General features: G+C 35.7%; 1 protein-coding gene across 4 annotated transcripts in view; it reads left to right on the top strand.

Annotated features, from left to right (window-relative positions):
• Nucleotides 1-22,041, top strand: part of IPCEF1 (interaction protein for cytohesin exchange factors 1) — a 164,827-nt gene that overhangs the window by 49,287 nt on the left and 93,499 nt on the right. For 2 of the 4 annotated variants that reach the window (XM_087425118.1, XM_087425119.1), the window contains exon 2: nucleotides 4,460-4,503. The exons of the other annotated variants lie outside the window; for them this stretch is intronic. The gene's annotated coding sequence lies outside the window, so the exon portion shown is untranslated. The remainder of the gene's footprint in view (nucleotides 1-4,459; nucleotides 4,504-22,041) is intronic. 4 annotated transcript variants of the gene reach the window in all.

Genomic DNA, 22,041 nt, shown 5'->3' on the forward strand with positions numbered 1-22,041 from the left:
TATAAAAGTTGTCTAGCTTTTACCCCCATCAATGCCCTTGACTTATAAGATGGAGAAACCTATTTGTGCTCTTTCTGGTTGGAATGTCTACTTAGAGATTTGTGCTTTTGGTTGTGAATCAAGTTACATACACTGATATGCAAACTTTTCTTGACTATAAACTAAACAATACTGGGATTGTGAGGTCCGAGGGTAAAAGAAAATTTTAAAAACTAACTAATTTAATGTGCTAAGAAATTCTTGTACAAATGCTGATTATTACATCATAAAATAATGCTGTTTTCACTCTCTTTGGAAGCAGAAAGAAATGACATGAAATTTTGTTCCAGTGAGAAAGGAAGAGCTGGTGTATTACTGGGTGCACCAAATGCAAAGATATAAACATGAACAAAAGCCAATTACCTGGCATTCAAAACAGCTAACATTCACCTACTTTTACATTGTTTCTGATTTTACTATTACAATTTGAAATCATTATAGTTGGAAAATGTTTAGATAAAGCATAATATCACATTACTTTGTAATTTAACATAATAACAAAACTAGAACTGTTAAGGCACAAAGTTTGGACAACATGAAGTGCAGTTTGTAGAAGAGAAAAAAATGTCTAGATTTATTTGACCTGAAAATAGAGGGCTTCTTACTCTAGTGTGATATTTACAGTATTTCTATACTTAAATTTTGGCCAGAGAAGTAGTCTTATTGGTTATATAAATGTGGATACATTTCCATTCAAAAAGAAAAGATGGTTAAAAAGACCTATCTCATGGGGTTGTTGTATAAATTGAGTAAATTAATCCATGTCAAAGCATTTTGTAAACTGCAAGCTGTGACACTAAATTTACTTTATAGGAGGCAATCACTCAGTGTTATTAAATGATTGAACCAAAATATTAATCCAACATATTTTGAGATTTTTCTAATGTATAAAATGAAAGAAAGCATTCCAACCTCACTTGTGTACCTCTGCCAAAAATGTTTAGCCTGAGTCTAATTGTAAGGGAACAATTAGACAAATCCAATTTGAGGGACATTATGCAAAGCAACTGGCCTGGACTCTGCAAAAATGTCAATCATGAAAGACAGAAGGAACTATATACACAACAATATGTGCAATGGCAATCCTTGACTGGATCCTCAATTTAAAATAAAATATAAATCCCACAAACTGAAAAGGATATTATCGAGATAATTGGAGACGTTTGAACTATATGTTACATAATTGTATTGTATCATTTAAAATTTCCTAAGTGTGATCATTATTATGTAATTATGGTAGGATATTTGTTTTCAGGAGGCACATGCTAAAGTATTTAGGAACGAGACATCTTTATGTCTACAAGCAATTGTCAAATGGTTAGGCAAAATATTTGTATATACAGACAGATAAAGTAAACGTGGCAAAATGGTAATAATTTGGGAATCTAGATAAAGGCTATCCAGGTAGTCATTGTTAACTTTTTTTTGCAGCTTTTCTATAGTTTTGAACATTTCAAAAATAAAAAGTTGGAGAAAAATTTAAAAAATTAAAAAAACCAAATACTCAAAACAGTTGAGTTATTAAAAACCAGACCTTCTTGAAATATGTCCTTTAGAGATCATGTTTTTCTGCCACCTCATTTTACTGTGAGATACAAATATATGGGTTTAAAAAAGAAGAGCCTTGCAGTAAAAGCAGTGCTTGAGGAAAATTTATAGCACTGAATGAACATATTTTCTAATATCTGGGAACTTTCTCAAATTCATAAAGACTATCTACAAAAAACCTACAGCTAACATCATACTTAACAGTGAGAAACTCGAAGTTTTCCCACTAGGATCAGTAACAAGGCAAGGATGTCTTCTCTCATCATTTCTTTTCAACATCGTACTAGGAGTTCTAGTTAATGCAGTAAGGAAATAAAAGTACATGGACTGAGAAGAAAGATATAAAAATGTCTTTGTTTGTGGATGACATGGCCATCCATATAGAAAATCCAAAAGATCTACAAAGAAACTCCAGGAATTAATAGTGGTTATAGTAAGGTTGCAGGATACAGTTAATATACAAAAGTCAAATGCTTTTCTATATACCAACAATGAATGAGTGGAATTTGAAATAAAAAACACAATACCATTTACATTATTACCCTTCAAAATGAAATATTTAGGTATAAATCTAACAAAATATATACAAGATCTGTATGAGGACAACTACAAAATTCTTTTGAATGAAATCACAGAACTAAATAAATGAAGAGATATTCCATGTTCATGGACAGGAAGATTCAATATTGTCAACTTCACCTATAGATTCAATATAGTCCCAACCAAAACCTCAGCAAGTTATTTTATGGGTAACAACAAATTGATTATAAAGTTTATATGGAGAGGCAAGAGACCCAGAATAGCCAACACAATATTGAAGGAGAAGAACTAAGTTGGAGGACTGATGCTACCCAATTTCAAGACTTACTATAAAGCTCCAGTAATCAAGACAATGTGGTATTGGCAAAAGAATAGACAAGTAGATCCATGTCACATAATAGAGAGCCCAGAAATAGACCCCCATAAATATAGTCAATTGATTTTTACAAAGGAGCAAAAGCAATATAATGGAGCAAAGATAGTCTCTTCAACAAATGGTATTGGAACAACTGGAGATCCACATGAAAAAAATGAATCTAGACACACACCTTACACCTTTCACAAAAATGAACTCAAAATGGATCATAGACCAAAGTGTAAAACACAAAACTATAAAACTCCTAGAAGATAACATAGGAGAAAATCTTTTTAGATACAACATCAAGGACATGATCCATGCAAGAAATAACTGATCAGCTGGACTTCATTAAAATGAAAAACTTCTGCTCTGCGGAAGACAATGTCAAGACAAGCCACAAACTGGGAGAACATATTTTCAAAAGATACATCTGATAAAGGACTGATATCCAAAATATACAATGCATTCTTAATGCTCCACAATAAGAAAACAAACAACCTGATTAAAAAATGGACCAAAGACTTTAACAGACACTTCACCAAAGAAGATATACAGATGACAAATAAGCATATGAAAAGATGCTACACATATATGTCATCAGAGAAATGCAAATTAAAACAAAAATGTGATACCACTAAACTGTTTGAATGGCCAAAATCTGGAACACTGACAACACCAAATGCTGGTGAGGATGTGGAGTAACAGGAACTCTCATTCATTGCTGGTGGGAATGCAAAAAGATACAGCCACATTGGAAGACAGTTTGATGGTTTCTTAAAAAACGAAATATGCTCTTATCATAGAGTCTGGCAATTGCATTCCTTGGTGTTTACCCGAAGAAACTGAAAACTTATGTCCACACAAAAATCCGCATATGGATGTTTACAGCAGCTTTATTCATAATTGTCAAAACTCCGAAGCAACCAAGATGTCCTTCATTAGGTGAATGGATAAATAAACTGTAGTACATTCAGAAATGGAATATTATTTAGTGCTAAAAAGAAACGAGCTGTCATGCCATGACAAAGTGTGAGGAATCTTTAATGCATATTACTAAATGAAAGAAGCCAATCTGAGAAGGGTACATACTGTATAATTCCAACTATCTGATAGTCTGAAAACGGCAAAATTACAAAGACAATAAAAAGATCATTGGTTGTCAGGCCTGGGGGGTGAGGGTGGGGAGACATGTATAGGCAGAGCACAGAGGACTTTTAGGGTGGTGAAAATACGATGTATGGTATTATAACGATGGATATATGTCATTATACATTTGTACATACACATAGAATGTGCAATATCAAGAGTGAACCCTAAAGTAAACTATGGACTTTGAATAACTATGACGTGTCAATGTTAAGTTCATCTTTGGTAAAAAAAAAAAATCTACCATTCTGGTAAGTGATGTTGATAATGGGGGAGGCTGTACGTGTGTCGGGGCAGGAGGTATATGAGAATCTCTGTATTTTCCTCTCAATTTTACTGTAAACCTAAAACTGCTCTAAAAAAATAAAGTCTTTAAAAACTTTATATTTTTTTAACTTATGGTTAGGCAATAAGTGAGGTTATTATTACTAACTTGAAACATCTTCCCACTGGCAAAATTCTAGGAAAACAGATGGAAGTTCTAAATTCATGTACACATCTTTCAAAGTATTTAAAAGCAAAGTAAAAATGTATCTTGAGGAATGTTCAAAGAAGTTAGAACATTTTTTTCACTTTATCTTTTAGAAATCATTCAATTCCAGGGGATCTCAGTTTAATGATTTCCTACTCATTTACTACGTAGGTCTTCGTCTTTCCTAGGAGATAGAACTTCCTGTCTCATTCTCCAGGAAAGACACTGGGTAGTTGTCACATTGACCAAGTTGCTATTTTGTTGCCTCTTCTTGTGGTAGGATTTTGACTTCCTCCTAGGCAGTTGAGTCCAGGCAGAAATCTCCTGACCCCTTTTCTTGTCTTTTTCTTGTACAGATCAGAAACAACAGAACTGGAACGAGGAAACTCATAGTTTTTTGGTATGTAATTGATATTATTCAAAATTAATTCTCCTTTTTAGTGATTTTTATGACCTGAAGGGCCTATACTCTACTTTGTTATTGTAAGTTGTGCATAAAATTATAAGAGCCTAGATATATTTAGCCCTATATTAGGATTAATGCAGAGGGAAGCTAGTAGTATCGATAATAACCAACTATATTTGGTTCTCAGGATTTCCCTTGAAAGTGGATTCTTGGTGGTAATAACTTTTCAGTGGGAGAGTTGTTTAGTAAAGCAATTTATTTATGGATTATCTTTTTTGATCTCCTCAGTGGTGAGGAACATACCATAACTATGAAAGTGTCATAGAACTATAATTACATGAAGAATCTATTTTATAAGCAACTGTGTTTTTAGATGCCCAAATGTAAATTGAATGCTCTAGAAATGGAGCATTTACTGATCTAAATATACTAATAATTAAAACAAAACATTTATATTTAATAGTTATAAAGTAAAACAATCGTAAGACATTCCCACCTTTAAAGTTCATCACTAATGATCTAGATCAGACTGGAGTTCTTTGAATATGCATGTAATTCTTCTCAAATTCCTTTGAGTTTCTATTAATAAAATGATTTAAAAAGAATTATGTCTTAGCTCCTGACTGGGTCATCTATCTCCTGGCTGGTTTAAGTCTTTTTCGAGATAAAATACAATTCTAAACTTGCTGGGAATGCAACAGATGCATTCTTTTCACAGCTATCTATCAAAGACACATCCTTTTGTGACTCCATGGATGTAACAGAAATTCTGGTAAATTTTCAGAAAAATTAGCATATTACTTTAAGTGCTATTATTTTTCTATGACCCGAACAACAACAATAATAATAATTACTATTCTCCCCAGTATGAACTTTCTCCCACATCCAATGATCTTGCAGCTGTCTTTGAAACATTATTACTCATGACCCATTAGTCACCGTCGTCCTTTTTGGTGACCATTGCCCTTTTCTCTTTCCATGTGTCATTGTTAAAACTTATTGTCCTGATTGTCCAACTCACTGACAAAAAAATTAGTTTTGGTGCATAATGTAACTGTTTAGATGTCTTCATTCATAAATACCTATTGTTTCAACATGTGTGCACTAAAGATATGCATTTATTGATGAGACAGATTGTATGACTCAGTTAATAAGACTCCCACATTGCGTTCATTGGTAAAGAATGCTTTATTGACCATAACATTTGATGTTTCATTGAGGAATTTTAAGTGATACTTTCCACACTCAAACTTTTCATTGATGGCTTACAAAACTGGTTATCCTAAGGCGTTGACAAAAATGGGTGGATTTTACCATCTTCAAAAATTGACAAGTGCTTTTTCTAGTAAAACACTTCTGATCCTTAGATTAGGGGCCTCCTCATCATAAAAGGTGTCTAGAAAGAGCCTGGATTGTTATCAAGTAAAGGTGTGTTATGAGGGAAACTTGCATTGGTTGAAAGACTGGATAGATGAACTTTACAGTCTCTTGTAATGCAAAACTTGATACTTCTTATGGAAAATGATACTGGCTGTGTTGCCAATGATCAAATTAGATAATTTGAGTCTTGATAAGCATTATAGAAGTTCTTGTTCTGAATAAAATCAGAGACAGAGCATTGTGGGGAAGAGGGCAGGCTCTGAACTCAGATGGCCTGGGTTTGAATCTTGTCTCTGATACTTACTAGCTATGTGACTTTGGTCACATTACTTAGCCCTTATGTGCCTCACTTTCCTCACTTGTTGAATAGCGATAGTAATAGTAACTTATAAAGCTGGTGCAAGGGTTTAATGAGTTAATATGAATATAGCTCTAGGAACAATATTTAGTATATGGTTAGGCACTCAATAAATGTTAGTTATGATGGTGATAAATGAATGAGATTGTCGTCACCTGGGGCATCCGTGCCTCTTGGAGATTTTTATACATTTTTACCAATCCCCCAAATTTATGGCCTTTAAGAGTGGAATGCATCTGTCAATGATTTCTGTGAATTCCCTACAACTTACATCTTCAGGTATCCTATGTACTGTCTCGGTTCCACCTGAACCCAACATGAAGCTCTTCACTACTTTCTACTTATACCAACACTGTAGGTGTCACTTCTTCTATCACACTGCTTTCCTCCATTTTCCGGGCTCTGTCTCCCATCTTCCTCTCATTGTCTCATGCGGGCCTTTCTGCATACGTTCAAACACATCTGGATCTCAGATTTTACAACAAGGAGGGCTTACTATGGTATTTTTCTAGCAGAGCTAGATGTTTACCTAAGAGAAAGTCTTGAACCTGCTACTAGGATAATAAAATGTCCTCCAACTTGATGCAAAGGCGTATGAATAATTTTCATCTTTACCAGAGTCATTGAGCAATAGTAAAGGACCTTTGCTTATGTAGTCACTCTGATATATTATGGGTGTAGTTTTTAGTCCAGTTGTGTGTAGCAGGAGCAAAGAGTTCATATTTAGTTCTTATTCACATCTGCCTAAATTCCTGGCCCAGTGATTATTTTGAATTCTTCACAGAATTCTTTTTTTCACTTTTTTTTATTGTGGTAAAATACACATACCAAAAAGTTTACCATCTGAACCATTTTTAAGTGTAAAGTTCAGTGGTATTAAATACATTCACATTGTTGTGTAACCATTAGCACCATCCACCCCCATAACTCTTTTCATCGTGTAGAACTGAAACTTTATACCCACTGGACAACAAATGTCCATCCTCCCCTCCCACCCCCACCCCTGACAACCACCATTATACTTTCTATTTTTATGATTTTGACTACTCTAAGTACTTCATATTAGTGGAACCATACAGTATTTGTCTTTTTGTGACTGGCTTATTTCACTTAGCATCATGTCCTCAAGGTTCATCCATGTTGTAGCATATTGCAGAATTTCTTTCCTTTTTAAGGTAGAATAATATTTAATTGTGTATATAGACCACATTTTACTCATCCATTCATCCATCAGTGGATACTTGGATTGCTTCCACATTTTAGCTATTGTAAATAATGCTGCTATGAACATGGATGTACAAATATCTCTTCAAGACCCTGCTTTCAATACTTTTGGGTATATATCCACAAGTGGAATTGATGAATCATATAGTAATTCTATTTTTAATTTTTTGAGGAACCACCACACTGTTTTCCATAGTGGCTGTACCATTTTGCCTTCCTACCAACAGTCTTCACAGAATTCTTAAGTACAGAATGCTCGTCTAATCATTTTGACATACTCCTACTGGGCAGTAAATATTGTAAAGTTTTATGTGACTACATTTTGAACACAAAGTTATATTTTTCATATTCTTTTTTTATTGCTGTGTTTATGAGAGGTATGTTCTAAGACCTACTTACTGTTAATTTATATTAACAAGTGATTCAGAATGTCAATGGAATTTTCCAGAACAGAAACATGTGGGGCCAAGTCTCATACCTCTAATGGAAAAACAACTTGTACTCCAAGGATTTCTTGGCTTATTTTAAAATAAACCCTATGTTAAAATCCTGTGTGCTGGCAATGAAGGAATAGATGATCACACATGTTTTCTTCTTGAAGGCTCATAATTTTTCCACACAAAATACATCAGTGTGAGCAGAAATGGGAACAACTGGATGGCGAAGAGCGATTTGGTTAGCTGAAGAAATACTTGTATAGAGGTTATTCTTTGAAACAGAATCTGCAAGCTTTTCAAATTATTGAGAGGGCAGGCTAACATTTGAGCTATTATTTTTTCTGGTTAATAATATTTGTACTTTGTTGAATTTTGGTTCGAAAATATGGATATAGCTTTTCTAAGGGACAGAATTCAATTCCAAAACTGATAGGTATTAGCTGAAGATGTCCAAATCTTTTGAGCTGATTTCCACAAAATAATGGGGCACTTTCCCAAAAAATTTTCTGCATTTGTTTTTTGTTGACAGTGAGAAAAAGGGGGAGAAGAGGTATAATCTTACTCAGGGAGCAAAGCTTTCTTATTGCCAGACATTTCGTTTTTCCTTTGTTTATTATTCTCAGTAGAAATAGCAATGTCTTTCCTAATAAAATCACCTTCCAACTAAAGTGTTCAAAAAGAGGCCTAACTACCTCAGGTCTATGTTAGTTTACTTTACATGGGAAAAATTTAAACATAACTTAAAGAAATTTAGAAAAGACTTGTTAATAGTCAGTTAGACACAAGGAGCTCTTATCAGGCTGTGCAAGGCTACACTGTGGTACCTAATTAACCCTGAAATCTTGTTGGTTTAACACAGAAAACTTTTATTTTTTTAGTCGCACTATGTATTCAATGCTGGTTGACATGAGAAGAGGAGGGCATCTCTACTCCACATGGTCACTCAGGGCACTCAGTCAATCAGGTGGAGGGGATGATGGAAGATCCACCACCTTGTGGCATCACCATGGCAACAGGTGGCTTCAGGGTTTACCATGACAGGAGAAGAGAATGTGGAGCACTCATATTTTTCTCCAGACTGGAAGTGATGCACATCACCTCCACCCAGAGCCCATTGACCAGAACTAGTCATATGGCCTCTCCTAACTACATGTGGCTGGAGGTTTATTCGGAGGCCTAGGGAGGAGAGAAAAACTAGATTCAGTGAGCACCAGTAATTTCTTATTAGATAAATTTTACTGGAAATTCTTGCATTAGGCATCTAATTCTAATTCCTTCCTAAATCAGTCACATTTATAATTCCTTATGTTTTTCTAGGTAGGTGAGTTATTTTAATCATTTAAAATTAATTTCACATTTTTTACTTGCTGACTTTAGATAGGAATAAGTAAAACAGGGATTATTGAGAAGGAATTAATGAAGGTATAGATATAATCAACAATGGAAAAAATGTCTATGGAAAAATTATCCTCATATGTCTATATAACTATAGACTTTATTTATATTATTAATAGTATTTTATTATTTCTTTTCCTGTTCTATAAAACCATAACTTGAAATTAAATGTAACTCCAAATATAATGAGGATTGATTGCAAAATCAATCCATGGGATATTGAAGTAGAATATGAAACTATACTTAGAACAATTTTAATAGATCATTTTAAATATATTTTGTACTTTCTTTGTTTTGATTTTTTTTACCATTCTATGCTCAACTTTCCCTGAATCTTAATCTCATGGTTTTTTTTTTTCTTTTTGTTTTTCATTTTTTTTTTTTTTTTTTTTTTTTAATTTATTTTTCCCCCAAAGCCCCAGTAGATAGTTGTATGTCATAGTTGCACATCCTTCTAGTTGCTGTGTGTGGGACACGGCCTCAGCATGGCCGGAGAAGCGGTGTGGCGGTGCGCCCCGGGATCCGAACCTGGGCCGCCATCAGCGGAGTGCGTGCACCCAACCGCTAAGCCACGGGGCCGGCCCCTCATGTTTTTCTCCTTAAATTTCTTTTTTAGTTTATTGAAGTATTTTATCAAACAATATTTTCATATAGGGTACATGAGGAATTAACATGTCTGAAAATGTCTTTATTTTGCCCTCATGATTGTTGTATGTCTGATTGGATGTAGAATTTTATATACAAATTTATTTTCACTCAGAACTTTGAAGGCATTGCTCCAATATCTTTTAACATCCTGTGTTGCATATAAGAAATCTGATGTCATGCTTATTCTTGTTCCTTCCAGAAAATACTGTTTTATCCTATCTGTAAACTTTTAGAATTCTCTGTACACCTTTGAAATTCTGAAATTTCACAAGACATAGTCAGGTATACATCCTTTTAAATATGTCTAGTTCACCATTTTGTGGCATAGGAAGATTTCTTTCTTTTCCTTTCTCTCTGGGCTCTGCTTCTTGCTTCATTGGTTTCCTTCTCTGTTCTCTCCACCAGGTAACCAAGATGGCTGCTGGTAACTCTAGGTTTGCACTGTATTCATGGCTAAAATCCCAGAATAAGCCCAAGTCTCTTTCCCAATACTTCAGGCAGAATTTCCTGATTTGCCTGACTTAATTCATTTACTCTTTTCTGAATCGGCCATTGAGGCAAAGGCGATAAGTACTTTGGTCCATTTACTTCTTATCACCTCTACGGCTACCACTCTGGTCCAAGACACTCTCACATCTCTGGATTCCTGCAGTAGTCTCTTAACTAGTTTCTCAGTTTACATCCTTTGCTCACTTCAGTCTCCTCTCAATGCTGGGAGCCAGAGCTGTTAACATGTTTGTCAGATCAAACCCTACAAAGCTGGCCTGTTTCACTTCAAAGAAAGCTCAAGTCTTCAAGAATAGCTTAAAAGACCACCCATGATCTGCATGGTCAGGCCTCCCGTAACCCCTGTGACCTCATCTCCTACCACTCTCCTCCCATTGCTCACTCAGCCTCGGCCGTGTTGGCCTCCTTGCTCTGCCTTACACACGCCAGACACACTCCCAGCCCCACTTCAGGCCTCTGCATGGGCTGTTCTCTAAACCTGGGTTGCTCCACCCTTGGATATCCACAGGCCGTTTCCTCGCTCCTTCGGGTCTTTACTCAAATGTCAGCTGTTTAGTGAGACCGTTCCTATCCACCCCTTTAAAATTACAGCCCTTTGTAACACTCTTCCCTCTTTTATTTTTCTCCATTTATCTCCATCTAATATACCATTTATTTTACTTAGTAATTGTCTTTCTCCATGAAATGTAAACCCCACGAGGGCAGGGCTTTTTAACTATTGTGTTCAATATTGCATCTTCAGGCTTTAAAACACTGCCTAGCATATAGTCAGACAATGCATATTTGATGAATGTATGCATGATTGGCCAATATAAGCCATATGCTTGCTCCTGTGTTGGGGAGGTGGGACCATATGATTGACAGTGTCACAGGAGGGAAGAGGAAATTCCTTGAAGGAAAAAGAGCTGGTCAGACAAAAATTAGTAAATCTCCAATAAAAGATCCTTCTGATGAGCATTGAGAAATGGGGGTCTGTATTAAAAGGGAATACGATTAGTAGGTGGAAGAAAGCAGTGGGCTCTGAAACCTGACAGTAATTTTCCCCTCCCCCCCAATTTGTTTGATTTTGAATTTTGAGTGTATATAATTGTCTTTATATGTTATAATAGTCTTTAAATGTTAGGCAATTTTCTCTGAAAAAAATTGTGTGGAAAGGAATTTTCTCTGATTTCCTGAATAAGTTATTTCAATTTCAATTAGATTTTTATTCCCAGTGAACAAAGTATGAAAAAATAAGTTAGACTTGGGCAAAGAATATTTTATTTCTTTCAGGTGATCAGGGTTGCAAGATGGATTATCAGGCAATCTCTCTATATTAGATTTCTTCTTAACTGTTTATATGCACCCAAATGAAATTTTTGAAGTTCACAGTTTTAGGCTCAATAATTGGCAATTTAAGAGCTGTAACTTACAAGTGTTTATTTCTATCTATTTTTCTCCCTTAATCAGTTTTGCTGGAGTTCTATTTTTATTAATTTTGTTCAAATAACTAGCTTTGACTTTATTCATTTCTCTATATTTTTCTATTTCATTGATTTCTGCCTTTATTATTACTATTTCTTCCTTGGGTTGGCTATTGGGCTATTTTTCTAATTTCCTGTGCTGAGCTCTTAGCTTATTTGTTTTCATTCCTTCTTGTTTTTTGATAAATGTATTTAAAGTATAAATTTTCCTCTAAAAATGCTTTAGTCGTGTACCCTAAAGATTCTAACTTGCAGTGTTTTCAATTGTGATAAATTCCAAATGTTTCTCCTTTGATTTCCTTCTGAATTCAAAATTTTTTTAGTAGTGTGAGATTTAGTTTCCAGACATATAGACTTTTTAAAGCTTTGTTTTCATTATTAATTTCTATAATTAATGCATTATCGTCAGAGAACATAATCTGTGTCAAACTGATGCTGTTAAATTTATCAAGGCTTCCTCTGTAATATGGTACTTCGTCAATTTTTGATAATATACCATGTGTGCTGGAAATGAGTATGTATTCTCTGTTTCTCAGGTATAGAGTTCTGTGTATCTGAATTTACTAATTTGTGTCATTTGTGTCATCTGCATCTCTGTTTACTTATTGTCATCTTAAGCTGTTGATTTCTGTGAGATGTTTGCTATAATCTTCAATTATTATTACCGAATTATTTATTTCTCTTTCTAGTTTTGAGTTGTGGTTGCTTGATATATTTTGAGGCAATATATTTATATGTTTATGAAGGTTATATTTTCTGGCTTTATTTTTTTTGTAGTCTCTTCATAACCTCTTTCTCTATTATGTATATTTACTATGAATTTTATATTTTCAGATATTAAAATTGTCAACCCAGCTTTCTTTCGGTTTATGTTTGCCTGGATATCTGTTTCCATCTTTTTTTTCTGGTTTTCTTCTTTTAGATAACATATTGCTAAGTCTCGCTTTTTAAAATAACTTTTATTTTGAAATATAGCATACATTATGTTAAATATAGCATACATTATTCATCAGTGCAAAAAACAAATTTGAATAGCTTCATGATTTATTGCAAAGCATAAATTCTTGTAGTTACCACTTGAGTCAAGAAATAGAATACTGTTGAGACCCCAGAATCCCTTCTTATAACCCTTCCAATAAATAATCCCTGCTCTCTCTCCAAAGGTAACCACTCTCCTGCCATTTGTGGTCATTACTTCCTTGCAGTGCTTTATAATTTTATGACCCAAGTGTACTTCACTAAACACTATGGTCTAGTTTTGCCTGTTTCATTATTTTACATAAACAGAGTCATATAGTTTATATTCTTTTGGGTCTGGCCTATTTCTCTCAATATTATGTGACTGTAGGTATAAGTAGTATTTCCCTTTTTAACGCTAAGTAGTATTTCATTTTATGACTATCCCACAATTTGTTTATCCACTTTCCTGTTCATGGACATTTGGGTTGTTTTTAACATTTGGGCTATCATTAATAAAGCTGCTAGAAACATTCTTATGCGTGTTTTCAGTGTACATGTGCATGCATGTCTGATGCATGTACATCTAAGAATGAAATTGATCGGTCATAGACTGTGCATATGTAATAAGCTTTAGCAGATGTTGCCAAACAGTTTTCCAAACTGCTGCCCTAATTTACACTCCCAGCAGCAGTGTCTGAGAGTTTTCATTGGCTCCACAATGTTGCCGACACTTTGTATTGTCAGTATTTTAAAGTTTCATGATTTTGGTGGGTGTTGAATGATGCTTCTTCGCAGTTTTGACAAGCATTTCCCTGATTGTTAATGAAGGTAAGCACCTTTTCATATGTATATTGGCTAATTGATATCCTCCTTTTCGAAATGGCTGTTAAGTCTCTTCTCATTTTTCTCTCAGGTTTTCTGCCTGTTTCTTATTGATTTACGTTCTTTATATGTTCTGGAATATAGCCTTGTCTAGGTTATACGTATTGCACATATTTTTTCTCATTCAGTTGCTTGCTTTTATAATCCCTAATGTCTTTCGGTGAATGGAAATTTTTAATTTTAGTGTGTTCCAACTTATCAAGCTTTTTCTTGTATGGTTGCAGCCAATGAGGAAATGACAGTATTTTCAATAAATGATACCAAGGCAATTGGTTATGAATTTAAAAAAATGAAACTTGACCTTTATTTGAAACTATAATCAAAAATCAATTGCATGTAGATTGTAGATCCAATATGAAAGGCAAAACAACAGAAGTTCTAGAAGAAGAGATAGGATAATATCTTCATGACTGTAGAATAATAAAGTTAACAGCAAAACAAAAAGTACTAACTATATTCATCTTTGTAATCTCTAGTCTTCCAATTAATAAACATGATATATCCTTTCGATTATTTAGGTCTTGTTTAATTTCTTTCAATAACATTTTATACATTTCTTCATAGAAGTATTACGTGTCTGTTGTTGGATTTATTCGAATGTGTTTGGAATTTTATGATGTTGTTATATATGTATCTTCTTAAAAATTATATTTTCATGCTCTTTGTTGCTGGTATGTGGAAATGTTACTGATCTTTACATAGGGCATCTTTACAAGGGCAATAGCCCTTGTATCTAGCAGTCCTTCTATCTCCACTTTTTAGTTTTAATAATTCATGTATAGATGTTTTCCACATGTAAAATCATATCATCTGAAAATATTGACAGCCGATTTCTTATTTTTTGATCATTTTAACTGTCACTAATTTTTTACAAGCACTTCTCATACAATGTTTTTGAATGATAATGAGCACTTTCGTTTATTCCTAATATCAAAGGAAAAGATTTCAAAATTTCACCATCAAATATGTGATGGAGGAAGTAAGGATCACCTCTTTGTTTTGCTCACGGCAGGAATTTGGGAAGGGCTTGGCTTGGTAGTAGATCTCTGATCCACGTGGTTTCAGCTGGAGTGGTTGGGACAGGAGGATCTGCTTCCAAGATCACTTGTCATCCACATGTCTGGAGCCTTGGTGTCCCTTGGTATCTCCTTCTCCACATGGAGCTTCATTATCTTGGGCCTATCCACATGGCTTGGCTTTTTACAGCATGGCAGTCTCAGAGTAACTGGACTTTGTAAATGTCATGTGTCTTCCCCTAGATCAAGTGTTCCTCTTTCAGATCTAAAATTCTAGGAGTTTGAGTCCATGAGGTCATATAAATTGCAATTAAACATATCTATTTAATTAAAAAACAATTTCTACTCTAAACTTTTGACAGAACCAAATTTCAGTACTATGGAGTAAAGAAAAAAATAGACGATTCCTTATTTTTTGTGATAACAGACTTTTACTTTTGAGGTTAGACCAAGTTATCTAGGGCAGTGGGAGGGTGGCAGGTGCATAGGTAAGTTGAATGTGAGGAGATAGGTGTAAACAGTGTGTAGGTGAGGTGTCAGAGAGAAAGGGGGTGCAAAATGAAGACAGTGGGCGGGCCACAGGAAGCTGGCTGGCAAAAAAAAGTGTTTGGCTTTACCTAATTAAAGGCAAGACTAAAACAACCCAAAGACAAATGGAAAATCTTACATGCAAAGTCTATAAAGGGATGGAAACAAAAAAAAAAAAAAAAAAAGCACATATGTGTTCAGGGAAAGGCGAACTGAAGTGTCTGGCCAATTACAACCTACTCTGTAATTTTTATATTACCTCTCAAGAGTTCATGCAGTAAGATAGTCTAATTAAAAAACCAAAGAGAGAAAACTTCGTTTATAAATAAACACAAAATATTCTTTTGTAAAACTTAGATTTCTGGGTTTACAATTCTAGCAGTTTAAAAAATGCTCTGTTGAAATCAGAAGAATGTCAATTAAGGGCGTCCAAAGGATGTTTCAGTCTTTGGTTTCAAGCCAAATAGTGTACTTACATGTTTGCCCACTAGGTGTCTCTTTGCATACATAACATGATTCCAGAGCAAGTGAATCTATTTCTGGAGGCAATAGTTCACGTGGATTCTGTCAATAAATGTCTCAATTTTGGGGTATTTAAGGATAGCATTAATTTAACAGTTCTTCCTAAAGAATGAATATATACGTCTTGGCTGTATCTCTCACTCTTGCTTTAGAAGTTTCGGAGATATTTACCTAGAATTGTCAGCAGATGCAAAATTCAGGTACTTGCACAAGGGTTGTTGGCAGGCTGATACGAATAGAAGCCTTAGATTCAATAGCTGCCCGTTTAGGATTCTGACCAGGAAATCAGCCCACATTATTTCTGAATGAAGCCTTGGCAAGGATGCTCAATACCAAAACAAGCTGCATTTGACTCTTCAATGTCTCTCTCTAGGACCTATATTCTTGCTGATGAGACCCTTCACAATTACCCAATGGCAGCTGATCTGTGGTCCCCCATGGAACCCTTTGGGTACAAGGTACCAATTCCTATGAGTCACGTAAAGCCCCTTCTGAATTGTCCAAATTTGGTAAATAGTTTACCCACTCCAACTTGTCTTAGAGTAGAGGCAGGGTCAATATAAGTCAACAGATATTCATTAAGTGCCTACTGTATGCCTGGCCCGGAGTGTCTACAAGAATTATTGGACTCATTCATTCTGTAAGCATGTACTGAGATTTACTGTTTTCGGAAAAATTAAGCATGCTGCTACGGAGAAGTTGAACAGGCAAAGACGTTATAAGAGACAACACTGCTAATGTCCAAAGGGCCCTGCCTTGGAGTCTAAAGACCTCAATTCAAATTCTCACTTAATCACTTGATAGCTGTGTAAACTACTTAGGCTACTTACTCTGTATGTCAGTTTCTTCATTTGTAAAAGTATAGGTAATATTACTTTATAGAGCTGCTGTGAAGGCTGAAAACAGTGTGTAATAATTCTGCCAAATATCATTATCAGAGCCTACAAGAGAGGTCACCGTGCCCTTGATAAAGGCAGCCTTTCCCATTAGTACGGGGAACAGTGCAGCTCCCCAGGGTCTCTACCTCTCCTGTCTGACGGGGCACTGGGATCTACCACTGCAGATTCATAAGGCCCATGAAAGTGATATTTCCCAATGAAAGAGCTGGCCAGACAAAGAGGAACTTTGGCTCCAACTCTAGAGCACTGGGTGCAAACAGCAGGCAGCTTTTTTTTTTTTAAACAGTTTTATTTTTTATTTATTTTTTTGTGAGGAAGATGAGCCCTGAGCTAACATCCATGCTAATCCTCCTCTTTTTGCTGAGGAATACTGGCCCTGAGCTAACACCTATTGCCAATCCTCCTCCTTTTTTTTTTCCCCCAAAGCCCCAGTAGATAGTTGTATGTCATAGTTGCACATCCTTCTAGTTGCTGTATGTGGGACGCGGCCTCAGCATGGCTGGAGAAGCCGTGCGTCGGTGTGCGCCCGAGATCCGAACCCCGGGCTGCCAGTAGCAGAGCGCGTGCACTTAACCGCTAAGCCACGGGCCGGCCCCAGCAGGCAGCTTTTATAATAGTTTTTCTTTTCCTGGCTTCCTTCCAGCCAGCAATGGTCCCATGGCAGAGACCACTGCCACACAGGGTATACCTATTCACTTTGGTGGAAGGAGTGTTCTGTGGAAGGTTGTTTGGCAAACCTGAGTTAAGGTGATTGGCTGCCTCAGAGGAGGGTGCACAAGGTCTGGATTTCACAAGCAGAAAAATATACTATTTTCCATAGAGAGAAAATAGATTATTATTCGTGTGGAGAAATTTAGGGATGCAGATTGCAGAAACGCCATTTACCTTTCTGTCTGGCCCAGTTTAGAGCAATGTATCTGCTCTCACCCCACAGGCTGGAGTGAAGTGAACTTAGGAATCAGGTGTTGTTCTTAGGGTCTGCCATTGTAGGGAACCAGGATGCGCTTATGTGACAGACTGTAGTGGACCTAATAATTGCTACTTTGCTTAGGGGCTACCAAAGCTTCCTGTGGCCTCATGGTAGGCCTGGAGCATTTTTTCTACATGACGTAGTATCTTGGGACTAGTACAAACCTTTGAGGAGGCTCCTTGGGTTTCCATCACAAATCTCTTAAATTGGATCTAAGCACACAGTTAGTTTGGATGTTAGAATGACTAGCTCCTAGAAGTTCCTTGGATTTGTTGCTGGCCTAGGAGAGGAGGCAGGTACCATGAAGGTTTTATCTGCATTGGTCACAAGGCTGCTGCTAGCATGTGTTTGTGTGTGTGCATGTGTGTGTGTTGGGGGGTGTACGTGCAAATATGTTTTGCGGGGCCCCTGCCTAAGGAAATAATTTGAATAGCGAAAGTCAGCATGCTAGCCTGAATGTGGAGGGTTGGTAGGAGCAATCACTCACCGGGCTGGCATCTTGGAATTTAAGACAATTGTGGAAACAGAACTAATCTCATTAGAGATGAATCCTGGTGCTCTTTGGGCATCTGGTCGACCCCACATGCTGGCAAAGGGGAAGAGCCTCAATTGGGAGCAAGAGGAACAGGGCGCACGTGGGCGGGGCCCCGCTATGGCCCTGGAGGGGGATGGATAGAACCCCTCGTGCTTGCCCAAGCCCTAAGGGCATGCTGGGGTGCAGACCATAATCTTTGATGTTTCTGGTTCTGGAGGCCCACAGAAGGGCATGAGACTCCTACAGTCCAGAGACACGAGGGAGATTTGTCCCTCCATGAGGGGCATGGCCAACAGCCATTTGCGTTTGGTGCAGGTTCTTCCAAGAGGTAAACAAGGCAGATTGTTCCAGATCTCTTCCAGTTTGCCACCTGCTTGTTACTATGGTAAAATGATCCTGTGGGAGCAGAGATTGACATTATTGGCTGAAAGAAGGGTTCTCTCCCCCCTGAGATTTGTGGATTTTTATGTTGAAGCCTTGATTGTCAAGACTGACAGCTTATGTGGGAATGCAAGAAGAAAAAGTAGGGAAGAGCCAATCTCCTCCGATGATGTATCACAGTATTTTAGTGGTGTTGAAAATAATTTTAATCATCAGAGTTTCTGTTTAAAAAAAGCTGTGGCTCTTAAAACCATCTGTCAGTTCATCCTCAGAGTGGAGAGGCAGCAGAAAAGAAATGCAGCGAAATGAGTGGAAAAGTTAACAATAAAAAAGAGAAAATAGATGATCGAGAAAGAAAGAATGAGGATTTTTTTAAAGCATGTAGGAAATGGATTGGATTCAGAATAACAACAGAGCTTAAATTAAAATGAAAAAAGTTTGAAGGAATTTGGATAAAGCCATTTTTCCTTTTCATAAATTTCCTGGACAAAATTAACAACTCGAGACCACCCCCGTCCCCTACATCACCAAACATGTGTTCATGGGGAGGTCACCTTGCATTTTGCTTCCTCTCTCCTGCTCTGCCTTAACGAGATCTCCTGCTAATTGGCCAAACTAATGGATTATTTCACGTCCTCTGCTCCTATATTGTGTGAGCAGAGATGAATTTTCTCTCCTGCTTCCCATGGCATTGCTGTGATGGACTATCATTTAACAGAAGATGCTTGCTGACAGACAGTTCTTATTGTGAGTTAAGCTTGGACTTTATTGCCACATGTATTACAGGCTTTTTGATGATGGAGACTTCTGCCTCTAGAATGACCAGCGTTTTCTGTTTCCTCTTTAGCTCTAGTTTCTTGGTTAAGAATAATGCACGTTGCTTGCCTACCTTCATGGACTTCCTATAAATCCATTTATTGCTCCGAGAATGTCTTGTCAAATGCTAGCATTGTAATTTTAAAGGGTAAGCATATTATAAATTTATCTATGAGTTTTTAAAATTTGAGTTCAGAGTTATGTTGTTTTCACTTATGGCTCTGTGAAAAAGAAAATAAACTTAGCCCATAGTTTATTTCAATTGGAAAATTATCTCTAAATCATAATGAATTGTCTTTTTGGAAAAATCTTTAAAACATTAGGCCTGGGGCTTATTTTGCTGCATCATCCTAAAGATTATAATGTTTATTGAGGAATAATCAAGACAGTTACTTTTGGAGCAGTTGAACCTATATCTCCCTTTAGTGAATTTTTTTCTTAGTTCTTAAAAAAAAGTACCACTTATACTAGCAACTGCCTTCTTTATCAAGAGAGTATTTGTTACATATTTATATTCTTCGTTTATTTTCTAGTTTTAAAATGACACAGGATCAGAGTCCAAATAACTATAACTAACTTACCAAACAGTTTCTAAAATACATTACTAGGATAAATTGCATTTTGTTTGTGCCTAAAACAAAATGGAATGATTCTTCACCAGTGTCTTAGCTGGGGCTGCTGTAACAAAATACCATAAACTGGGTGGCTTATCAACAACAGGAATTTATTTCTCACACTTCTGGAGGCTGGAAGTCTAAAATCATGGTGCCAACATAGCCAGGTTCTGGTGGGAGCCCTCTTCTGGGTTGCAGACGACTGATTTCTCCTTGTATCTTCACATGGTGGAAAGAGAGTGGGCTAGCTCTCTGACCTCTTCTTGTAAGGCACTAATCCCGTTTACGAGAGCTGTACCCTTATGACCTAATTACCTTCCCAAAGCCCCACATTCAAATACCATCACACTGGGAATTAGATTTCAATATACAAATTTTGGGGGACACAAACGGTCAGTTCATAACAACCAGAATTTGTCAAGGAAAATCTCTTTTTTGAAATTAACTTTATTATTCATTTGATAGTGAAATGTGTTTTCCCCTTTTTAGTTACAGACTTTATCAGAAATATATTTTATTTCTCAAACTTAAAAATATGTTAATGATCTCATGATGAGATAATATATTTGGCTAGATAATGAGATTTGGCAAAATCTCATGTTGTGGTTTGTTGAGGAATTGTTCTTTAAAGAAGATAACTGTCTCGAATACACTGAGAAAACTATTCCCTTAAACTCTGAAACAAGGTACCAAAAATGTCTTTAGGAGAGTAGGTTAGGGAGTTTAATTAACCTTGAAGGGTGAAAGCTATTTTATTTGATGAAACCTGTTATCACACTTGCTCAAACTCTTTAGTTGTGTGCTAATTCCATTACGAAGAATAGCTTTCTATAACAAAGCTATTTCCAGATAATTGCTCCCATTCTAGGTAATTGCTACCGCTTATTGAGATGCATTGTGCCCTACATGTTTTCCATATGATATTTTATTTAATTCTCCCAAAAACCCTATGAGTTGGTTTTTATTCTTTCTGTTTAACAGATGAGGTATCTGCTATTCAGGAAAAATAAGTGATTTTCATAAGTTTCCACATTTAACAAGTGGCAGAGTGGAATCTGTTTGACCCTAATCCATGTGTGTGCAGTAGTTTTAAAATATTTTTTTTGGTTGTATACCCAGAAAATAATTTACAAACTCTATGTACTCCCTTACACTTTAAATTGCCACCTAAAGTTTTTATCATACGTTGAAATAGTTGCAAAAAATGTAATTTCTGGCATATTACAAATCTTAATAGTAAAAAAGGTTATATTTCTCTTTAACTATAAACCTATGCAATACAACAGAGATTTGATATGTCTCATTATTTTTTTAAAAATGTAATGTTTTGAGTTTTAAATTTTACATTGTTCTGTTTTCTTCCTGGAACTTTTATTTTCATTCCATTATCCCATGGATTTTTATCCAATTATATAATATTTTTATGCTTGAAAAACTTTTATTGATAATTCTATCATACATTTCAGCAAAAAAAATACGTAATAAAATTGAAATTCATTTGAAATTTTTTGGGTGACATAATTCTTTAAGCCATAAAAGATTTCATTTAGAGTGAGTTATCATTATAATTACTATTGGTACATAATTTAACAAACAACATGAATATGTTACACGTTTTGACAAATAATGATTAATATATGAGGTAAATATTTTTATTGAAAATGCTTTGTTTAATTAGGCCTTTCCCCTATTATGAATGGATGAATATTATTTATTGCCAGAATGAAGGAGAGTTCAGAAACAATTTTAATCCTATATTGGCTTTTATATATGTAAGCACTGAAAACTATTTTTCACATAAATAAATAGACGGGAATGGAGCGTTTCTTGAACTCCTTCCACGTATGTGCCAAATACCAGATGGTGGTCTATCACAACTACTTTTAATGATTAACAGACAATTAAAATAGATTTTTCTTTAATTTTCTTGATAGCAGAGAATTGAAAATCTCTTGATTTGTGAAAGTTATTTGTTACCCTTCCATTAGGGTCTTATA

Source organism: Ceratotherium simum, chromosome 38, assembly GCF_057802395.1.
Source record: "Ceratotherium simum simum isolate JZ-2026a chromosome 38, ASM5780239v1, whole genome shotgun sequence".
In the NCBI taxonomy this organism is placed as follows: Eukaryota; Metazoa; Chordata; class Mammalia; order Perissodactyla; family Rhinocerotidae; genus Ceratotherium; species Ceratotherium simum.